The sequence below is a fragment of the Felis catus genome, chromosome F2 (assembly GCF_018350175.1).
Source record: "Felis catus isolate Fca126 chromosome F2, F.catus_Fca126_mat1.0, whole genome shotgun sequence".
Taxonomy (NCBI): Eukaryota; Metazoa; Chordata; class Mammalia; order Carnivora; family Felidae; genus Felis; species Felis catus.
Window position 1 is genome coordinate 11,551,571 of NC_058385.1, and position 9,071 is coordinate 11,560,641.

The following is a 9,071-nucleotide window of genomic DNA, read 5'->3' on the forward strand; positions in this document are numbered from 1 at the left end:
TAACAATTTTATCCCCAATAAATGCCGTGAACACACTCCTCTGAATATACCTCTAAAAACATTGCATGGCTAGAAATCATAAGCAATATAATTGTTCTGAGTAGAAATCTTCCCCAAAAGATCACACTAATCCAAGTAGGCATAAAACAAAATCATTTCAGACTGAAAATTGGGGATTTATATGTTTAAAAATAAGCTCAGGTATGGGAATAAGCCTGTTAGAGGCAGAATAGAGTTAAAATCTGATAGATATACAAGTAGAATAAAAATAGCATTAGGTGTAGGAGTGAAAGCCTGTCCTCATAAAATTATACACATAGTTTCTTATCATCTCATAGTCTTTCAATGAAGAGATCGTAATGCAATGAAGAGATCACAATGAAGAACACAAACTATCTGAGTGTTTCAGTTATCAATAGCTGTGTAACAAATCTCCACCCAAAACTTAATGGCTTAAAACAATGAATGAGGACTGAACTTGATTCTGTGGGCGACCTGTGTTTCTTCTGTGCCCTCCTTCTGTCTCCCTCCATAGCTTCTTCAGGATGCCTCTCTCTCCAGAAAGATAGCCTGAGCTTCCTCACAGCATGGCAGCTGGGTCCCTGAAGAGTAGAAGCAGAAATTTTTAGGGGCACCTCGGTGGCTCAGTCCGTTGAGCATCTGATTCCTGGTTTTGGTTCAAGTCATGATCCCAGGATCATGGGATCGATCCCTGCTTGGGATTCTCTCTCTCTCTCTCTCTCTCTCTCTCTCTCTCTCTCTCTCTCTCCCCCTCTGCCCCTCTCCCCTGCTCATGTTCTCTCTCTCCCTCTCTCTCTCTCTAAAATAAATAAATAAATAAATATGTAAGTAAGTAAGTAAGTAAGAAGCAGCAGAAATTTTTAGACCTTAAAGGGCTGGGTATAGAACTACACAGCATCATTTCTGCCGTAATATGGAAATCCCAGATTAGAATGCAGCCTAATGAACTCATTTTTTTTAAGACTTTATACAACTTCTCTTTCGTATACAAGAAAGCATACTAACAGGAGGCACAAATCCACAATACCACCAAAAACTGAGGACAAGCAATGAGCTTACCTCAGAATCAAGGAAGGGTTGTACACTGTCGATGGAAGGAGATGAAAAAAGTGCCATTAATGGCTGATACACATTCTACCTCCTGAATCAAAATGATGAGCAGGGAAACAAGGGATATCAATTCTTAGTGTCAACCCCTACTATGGAGACAAGAAAGGTGCGCTAACCTAGAAAGAAGAAGTACCAAACAAAAGAGAGAGAGAGGTCAATCTAGTGAAGCAGCGTATGAACACAACACAAAGACTTTTCTTTCATTTTCTGCTATCTTTCCCTGTGTCAGATTTTGTGCGGTGCACCAAGCACAGGATATGTGGACACAGATTACGGAGTCGTCGGATGAATACGTTTTATTCTGGACAGCACTCAAGAACAGGGGCAACCAGGGTGGCTCAGTTGGTTAAGCACCATCTTCAGCTCAGGTCATGATCTCATGGTTTGTGAGTTCGAGTCCCACATCAGGCTCTCTCTGACAGCGCACAGCCTGCTTCAGATCCTCTGTCTCCCTCTCTCTGCCCCTCCCCCCCCCCACTCTCTCCCTCTCTCTCAAAAATAAATAAACATTTAAAAAAAAGATAAGCAGGAACAGGGAGGGGAGTCCAGCTACGGTAGGCTGAAGACTCGCCCTGATTGTGTAGTCACCAGAAATCATCCTCTGACAGCGTTCCAATGTGAAATGAGGCTGATAGCCTGGTTTTGGAGCAAGGCACATGAATTGAGACTGAGGACTTGACACGGAGTGGAAGGGAATGATACTAATAAGGCAAAGGCCATAGGATCTCGGGTGCCTTTGGAAGCAGGATGGATTGAGGTGAGAGTCAATGATTATCACCATCCTAACAACAACAGAAGTGAACACTAAGTGTTGTCTGTGTAGCCCCATTGCGCCCATGAGGAAATAGAGGCACAGAGAGATCAAATAATTAGATTATGGTTATTCAATGTGAAAGTGTAAGAGACAGAGCCAGAGTTGGAGCAGATAGTCCAGAATCTTTCTTGAGCACCCCACGACCTTGTGTCTATATAAATGGCTTTAACCCGTGGCACATGCCTCAGCCACACTGACTTACTGATGCTGAATTCCACTGACAGCAGGCATTGTCAGGCTTCTGGTACGTTGGATGCTGTTCTAGAATGTTCTAACTGTCTGGCCAATCTCACCCATCGTGCAGGGCAGCTGCACTTTCCTCTCACTTCTGCCGCCTTCTGAGCTTTAAACACTGGTTTCCTCCTTCCTCACTACAGCTCTGTTTACGGCAATGACCAAACTCTTGTGCACCTACTTAGGAGAAAGGGATTTTTGATGCTTTATGATGAAATATTTGGGATTTTTGAATAGTAAAGGAAATCTAAGTAACAACCACCCATGAATGTACCACTCGCAAGTATAGCTGAACCCTCCTGACTACATCTCCCTGATCCCACTTGCTACCCTCCTCCACCTTTCCCTAAGCCAATCACTATCCTGAACTTAATATTTACCTTTATTATGCATATCCTTATATTTTAGCTACATACACATTTATAAAATAATCAGGCAGTTTCATAGGTTAGTGACTCGGTATAACTGGTAATGCTATAAATATACATTTGCACTTAGCTTTTTTGTTGTTCAACATTTGGTTTGCACATCAATCCATGATGATTCAGGTACTTCTGTCTCATTCATTTTCTTTTTTTTGGGGGGGGGCAGAGGCAAGGGTTCACTCTGAATTGGATAGATTCAGTGTGAGATAATGCAAGCTTTATTGATAACAGCTCAATACTCCTTGACCCTTACACTCATGTACGAACCACCTCTCCAGAGTGAGCCACAGCCGTTTTCACCTACATCCTGTTTTCAGTGTACTGGCATTCTCCACCTGTTACTGCCTCCAAGCCAACTTTCTTCTTTTATATCTGATGCAAGGAACTCCAGATATTGTATGAGTACAAGTAAATAATTCACCTGTTGATGAATATTTAGATATTTCTGTTACTGCAAGCCATGGGAACAACCAGCCTACTTCTCTTCTACTGATGGATATTTCCATTGTTTCCGGGATTTCACTCTTCCAAACAGTGTGGAAAGGACTTTATTTTTCACGACTGGTTGGGCTTGTGTGAGTTCTCTGGTTGCATGTGTAAGTCTCAGATACTGCTAAATATGCACTAGGGGCATGTAGGACTCCCCACTGCTTCACTTACTTGCCAGTCCTTTGTATTCTGGAACTTTACATTTATTTTCAAAATGATGAAATTGTATTTCATGGTCACTTTAATTTTCATTTCTTTAAAAACCGAGTTTGAGCAACTTTTCACCCATTTGTTAGTCAATTGCATTTCCTGGTGCATGACTACCCTGTGTGGAAACTTTAGCCAACTTTTTGATGGAGCTATCTGATTTTTGCTTGCTTACTGATTTGAAAGAATCCTTTATATTTTCTGGACAATTATCCATGAGGTTGTGTATTTTGTAAAGACCTTCTGTCAGTGTTGGGGGGCTTTTTTTTTCAGTATTGATGGAAAGAATTTTTTGTTTATATATGGTAAATCTTATCACTGTCTTTATCTTTGTGTGTGTGTGTGTCTTGTTTAAAAAAGAATTTCCAACGTCAAGTCCATAAAATTATTCTATTTTTTCTTAAAGTTTAAAGTTTTGTTTTTCACATTTAGATCCTAATGTACCAAAAATTGGTTTTTGCCTATGATGTGTGATATGGTTTCATTTTTTTCCCTTAAAAATGCCTCAGCATCATTCATTGATGGTCTGTTTTTTCGCTGCTGATTTAGAATGCCACCTATGACCAGTAGATCAAGCTTGATCACTGTATTATTTTAACTTCTCTCTCTCCTTACCAATTAACACTTATATATTAACTACGTACTGGACACTGTTCTAAACACAAAACTATTAATTCACTGAGTCTTCATTAAAGTGAGGAATCTGATCATCAGAGAAATAAACTGAGTTGTATGACATAGCTACCAAGTGACAGAAACAGGATTCAAACCCAGTCTGTGGTTTTGAGTTAGGAGTCCATACTATAAACCATTCGGATATTAATGATATTATACTATAAAGTATTATACTATCTTTCCTCAATTGTCAAGTTATTTGCTCCTTGTTCCTTTCTTCTGATTCCAGTTTCCTTCTTCAAATTATGTTCTCTAGTAATGCCTTAGCATGAGTCTCCCCATCTCTCTCTTATTCTTTTCCCTCTTCCTCATGTTTCTTAGACTGAAAACATCTTCACTGTCTTGATTTCATTCTCATCTTTTTTAAGATTTTTATTTTTAAGTAGTCTCTATACCCAACATGGGGCTTGAACTTATAACCCTGAGATCAAGAGTCACTTGCTCTACCAACCAAGCCAGCCAGGTGCCCCTCCCTACTCATCTTTTAATGAAAGTTTAGCTGGTGCAAAATTCTAACTGTGACTGTTACTTTATCTTAATGCTTGTAACAATATTCCACTATCTACAGGTTTCTTTTATTACTACCTTTAAGTCATCCATCAGTTTCTTTCCTTTGCTTTTAAAATATTTCTCTTTATCTTTGAGGCTATACGTTTTTACTAGATTTGACCATGTGTGGATTTAGTGTTTTTATCTTGAGATTCATTATCGTTCCTGAATATGGAAATCTGTATTGTTCAGAAATTTACCAAAAAATCACACATTAAAAGCTGCTCCTTCCAATTCTTTCCAATCTCTCTAGAACTTCTACTAGATATATTTTAAACATTTTATTCAGATTATCATATCTCCACATACTCTAGGGAAATGTGCTTTCAGAAGGGTCTGGAAGTTTCTTATAAAACTAAAAGGACATTTGTCCTATGACCCAACACTTCTACTCCTACATTTTTACCCCAAAGAAATGAACATTTATATCCACGAAAAGACTTGTACAAGAATGTTCATGTTAGCTTTATTCATAATAGCTAATCTGGAAACAACTCAATGCCCATCAATAGGAAAGTAGATAAATAAATTTTGGTATGTTTATACAATGGAATGATGATGATATACACAATATAAATGAGCCTCAAAAATATTGTAAAAGCAATCCACATTAAAGAATACATACCAGGGGCGCCTGGGTGGCACAGTCGATTAAGCGTCCGACTTCAGCCAGGTCACGATCTCGTGGTCCGTGAGTTCGAGCCCCACATCAGGCTCTGGGCTGATGGCTCAGAGCCTGGAGACTGTTTCCGATTCTGTGTCTCCCTCTCTCTCTGCCCCTCCCCTGTTCATGCTCTGTCTCTCTCTGTCCCAAAAATAAATAAATGTTGAAAAAAAATTAAAAAAAAAAAAGAATACATACCATATGATTCCATATATATGATATTTTAGAATAAGTAAAATTTATCTATGGGGTAAAAACAGAAGAGTGATTGCCTCTAGGACTGAGGTTCAAGGTGAGATATGATTGACTGGGAGAGCTATGAAATAAAGGAAATATTCTATATCTTGGTAGGAGTTTGAGTTACACAGATGTATGCATTTGTCAAAATATGTCAAATGATGCATTTAAAACTTACTAATTCCACTGAATGTACATTTTACTTCAAAAAGAAATTGTAACTATTTCCACTTACAATATAGTTATGCTATTTACAAGAATGGATATGATTAATGCATTTTTTTGCAATATAGTTAACAACTATGGTTAATAATATGTATGCTGGATTGTTTAGGTATTCAGTACTGACAACCAGCAACTCGATTGAAAGCATTCAGAAATAAGATAAATTGACGGATAGGTAAATGAGACATGTTTTAAAGCAAATGTAACAAAATGTTTACAGCAGTTTAGATATTTAGATGTTCATTGTAAAATCCTTTCAACTTTTCTCTTTGTTTGAAAATTCTCATAATAAAATGTCAGAGAAAACTTGCTTGCTTTTTTTTATGACATTTGTTCCCTTTTTGTTTTAATTCCACATTTTATGTCTCCAATTATTTTAAAATGTTTTCTTTCGTGGTTTCTATCTGAACTTCTAGCTGAAGTTCCTAAGGATCAAATTCAATTGTTTACTATGTCTGATGATTCTCACTCATGATGAATTGCTTCCTCGTGTGTTGTCATTATGTATTGTAAACTCACATTCAGATGGGCCTGGCTTGAGGATGTTTTCCGGGAGGCAGATTTTCCTTTTGTTTCGCCCTCATGTTCAGAGGTTGTTTCCAGCTTGGAATATTTTTTAATTTTCTAATGTCAATTTTCAGTACAGGATCTTAAAGATCAAGGAGGTAGTGTAAGTTCTTACGCAAATCTTAGTTATAATGGGCTAGTTTATTTCTTCCTATCTTGTATCCATGGTCAGGCCAAGAAGAGCTGTCATCTTCTTGTGTGGCCGCCCTTTATTTCCTTGCTCTACCCTTGAATTAAGATACGAGATATCCAAGAATTCTTAACTTTATGTTAGAGTTTCATCCAAACACCCTACCTCCTTTCAGTCCAGTGGTCATTCCCTATCTCCTAAAGGGTCTAAACCCAAAGCCTTTGTGTTACTCAGGGAGACAACATCCTACTGGAGCAAAGAATCTCATTTTTTTGTATGACCTTTATTGGGGGCCCCTATGCACTTGGTTTATACTTTTATTTCCTCACATCACCAGAAATTGAAGTCACTCAGTGTCTGCATTCTGTTCATTGCTAATGTGTGTTCTTGGATTGTGTCTGACTGACTTCATAGAGAGCTTACATAACACTTAATATAAGGCACGTAATCATCAAATACTTGGTAGTAACTTTGTTTGTAAAGTACAGATATATTTAGAAAATGTGAATTAAGTATTATTAATAATATCTAATTTTTAAATTCAGGACCTCACCTAATCCTCACAACTCTTTGTTAGGTAACAGTAATCTAATTTAGAAACTTGAAAACTTGGGTTTCACTTGGGAGTGAAATAAATTTCCTGAAGGCGCACATCTAGCAAACAGTAGACTTGAGTTGCAAGCAAAGAGTTCTTTGATTCCAGAGTCTATGCTATCACATAAGTTATTAAAAGGTACCAAAAATAGAGTAATTGAATTAATGAATAATGAAGATGTAAATTAACATGCAAGTGTTAAGATATCCACGAAAGACTCCTGGCAAAAATGATATTTTCAAACTCCCTAGTAACAACTAATTCCCATAAAATGTAAATTGTTCTTTTATGTTTTTTAAAAGGGTATAAAAGGTCATATGAACAAAATATTTTCAGCAAATATCACAGACTTAGGGAAATAAGTGTATTATATAAAAAGCCATACAAGACTAGGCTAGAATAAATAAAGCCTTGTAGCTAACAATCATGCTAAGGAAAACAATCTCAAATATGGGGAAAATTGTAGATATAAAAAATTAAGATGTTATTTATAATGCTGTTTTTTTTAAAGAACCTAAATATTCAACAATAGCATAATAGTTAAGGAAATTGTGATATGATCATTCATTGAGCTATTATGCTGCTAATAAATAAGGGATAATTTAAAAATAAAGGAATGTTGGAAAATTCTTATTGAATTAAAGAAGTGCAGCATAAAAATCCAGAGAAGGTTTTCAATCTGCATATGATGTATGTGTGGCAATATACTGAAAAAAAGTATACCCAAATACCAATAATAGTTTTGGAATTTATTAAGGAAGCTATGAATGGTATTTGTGGACTAAATTTCTCTATTTTTCAAATATTGGATGAAATTCTTTCACTTTCATTGAAGGAATATTTTATAAATATGCATAGTTATTCATATATTTAGAGCTTGTCCTCAGCGACCTCAATTTCTATTATATTTAAGATAAGCCACAATGCATCAGAAGCCTCCTTTTCAACCTTAATATCAACTACTTGCCAACATGAATTCTCTGCTACAGAGAACCAAGGCTTCCTGATGTTTCGTAAATTCAATTCTGGCTTTTCCTCTTTCTCCTGGCTTAGGTTGTCCTCTACCCTAAGAGTTTTGCACAGCCTTGTCTTATCTTTGCCTATAAAAGTCTACATGCTGTTTAAGGCCCAACTAAAAAGTCACCATCATTATAAAGCCTTTCTTGATTCCCTTGCTTGGTTGTGATTGCCTTAGTTTTATTTGCTCTTAGCCTTGGCAGATCCATTTGTGCTGTAGTGATAGCAAGGCCCTACACGAATCTGGCCTTGAAGCAAATGGTATTCTTCAAAGTCACTGGGTTTTTTGTTTGGTCAGTTGGAGTTTTGTTTTGCAACCTCAGTGCAAATTTCTGCCTTTGTCATAATCTTTCCCAGTCAACAATTTGTATTTGGGATAAGTGTTTTTGCATAATTTTCTTCCCTCTTTTCACAATTTAATTTTTTGGTTGATCTCTGTTGCTGATAAATGGCCCACCCACTATTACTACAGTTTCATTTCAGAAGTCAACAGAGGTCTGCACTTGTAACTCCCCGTATTCATGCCAGATATCCACCCTTTTCTCTCCTTGAAATGCGTCCACAATGGAGCACTGATTGAATTATCTTGTGAGGGCCTGATCATTTGTCTGCATCCGCCTCTAAACTTGGGATATGGAATCTTCTCATTCACTAAAGTATCCACAGCATGTATGCACAGGGAAAATATTTGTTAACTGGAAAAATGAAATTATGCCACTATGAAATCAGAGCTGAGTTCAGATTAGTTGAGATTATTGATCATCTGCTTGGTCCAACTCTGGTAAGCAGGTTTGCAAGAGTGTGGGGCACAGGAACCGCTCATGCTGTGAAGTGATGCCATAGGCATGCCACTTACTTCGAAATCGTTTTTAGTTTTTAAAAATTCTGATATCTATTTCAATACATGTAATGTGTCCAAAATATAATTTCTAACCTTAAAGTTCATGTCTACATACACTGTATGGTTTTTATAGACTGTACCTGCTTAAGCTAAACACAAAGCAAGAATAAGTTTATATAGAAATGCAAACTTAACAGCAATATGCAAATCAAAACCACGATGAGATATCACCTCACACCTCTCAGAATGGCTAAAATAAACAAACTCCACC

General features: G+C 37.0%; 1 long non-coding RNA gene across 1 annotated transcript; it reads right to left on the reverse strand.

Annotated features, from left to right (window-relative positions):
- Positions 1–379: 379 nt before the first annotated feature.
- Positions 380–1,376, reverse strand: LOC109495993. The gene is made up of 2 exons (XR_002151735.3): positions 1,081–1,376; positions 380–602 (listed from the first exon to the last, which is right to left on the reverse strand). It is a non-coding gene; the product is annotated as an uncharacterized LOC109495993 (long non-coding RNA).
- Between the last annotated feature and the right edge of the window lie 7,695 nt (positions 1,377–9,071).